The sequence below is a fragment of the Cebus imitator genome, unplaced genomic scaffold, assembly GCF_001604975.1.
Source record: "Cebus imitator isolate Cc_AM_T3 unplaced genomic scaffold, Cebus_imitator-1.0 Scaffold52, whole genome shotgun sequence".
NCBI lineage: Eukaryota > Metazoa > Chordata > Mammalia > Primates > Cebidae > Cebus > Cebus imitator.
In genome coordinates this window covers 1,076,438-1,078,127 of record NW_016107367.1, presented here as the reverse complement: position 1 = coordinate 1,078,127, position 1,690 = coordinate 1,076,438, and positions in this window count along the sequence as shown.

Here is a 1,690-nt window from a genome sequence, read left to right as displayed (position 1 = left end):
AAAAAAAAAAGAAAACTCAAAAATGAAGATAACTTAAAATGGAAAACACCATAATCCTCATACTCACTGATGATCAGAGTTAAAACCTCAGGTATCATTTTCTTCTTTTTTTGTTTTGAGATGGGGTTTCCCTCTGACTCCCAGGCTGGAGTGCAGTGGCGAAATAACAGCTCACTGCAGCCTCAACCTCCTGGTCCCAAACAATCCTCCCACATAAGCCTCCTGAATAGCTGGGGCTACAGGCGTGGGTCAGCATGCCCAGCTGATTTTTAATTTTTTTGTAGAGATGGGGGTCTGGCTATGTTGTCCAGTCTGGTCTTGAACACCAGGGCTCAAGTGATCCTCCCTTCTTGGCCTCCCAAAATGCTAGGATTACAGGCATGAACTACCACACCCAGCCCTGTTTTCTTCTTTATGTGGGTTTTTGGGGATGGGTTATATAGGGACTATTCATTATTGTTTGTGGTTTTTCTGACACAATTCTCATTTTAATGTCGTTGTTATGAAATTGCCTTTAGCTACATTGGATTTTTTTGGGTGTTTTTTGTTTTTTTGAGACGGAGTCTCACTGTTGCCCAGGCTGGAGTGCAATGGCGCGATCTCAGCTCACTGCAACCTCTGCCTCCCAGGTTCAAGTGATTCTCCCACCTCAGCCTCCCAAGTAGCTGGGACTACAGGTGTACACCACCACACCCCGCTAATTTTTGTATATTTACTGGAGACAGGGTTTCACCATGTTGGCCGGACTGGTCTCAAACTCCTGACCTAAAGTGATCTGCCTGCCCCAGCCTTCCAAAGTGCTGGGATTACAGTCACGAACCACTGCGCCTAGCCTTATTTTCTTAAATTTTATGTCACGAAAAAAAAAGGTTTCTGCTAAGCCTCATATAGATGCCCTGCACAGCAGTCACTTGTGTGTTTTTTAAACTCTGAGTTTAACAATACTGCCTTGAAGCAGAACTGACCACACACACACACACACACACACACGCACACACACACACTCTGCATGCCCTACAGACTCTGGCTTTTTAAGCAGCTAACCCACACAGCCCATCTTCTCCTTTAGCCTTGTTCTGCCGCCCTTCCTGCTGTGCCCACCTCCATCTCATGCTCTGTGGAGTTATCTATGTAACGTCCACCTATAAATGATAACAGCTGTCTCTTAATACCTTCCCATCTGGTGTTTTGCATAAGATAGGCATTGCATACAGAGTCAAATCTCATCTTCACAAAAGCCCTTCCAGGCAGCTGTAATCTCTCCTGTTGGATAAGGAAACTCAGGGAGATGGACAAGGGAGACTCAGGGAGATGGTAGCTTGCCAAGATCACCCAGGCCATGGGCAGAGAAGCTGGGATCCAGCTCAGGCCCCCAAACCCATGCCCTTTTACCAGCTGGGAAGGAGATCTGAGTGTGGGGTAGGCAAGATCATTTTTCTGAAGAGACCAGTGAGAATTCAGTAGAGGAGGATTAGTGGGAAACAAAGTTACCATGGTATCAGCTAACATTATTAAGCTTGTGACAGAATTAAAGAGAGTGTTTTAAATTTTTTATAAAGACTTTGGGCTGAGCACGGTGGCTCATGCCTGTAATCCCAACACTTTGGGAGGGTGAAGTGGGTGGATCACTTGAGGCCAGGAGTTCAAACCCAGCCTGGCCAACATGGTGAATCCCCATCTGTACTAAAAA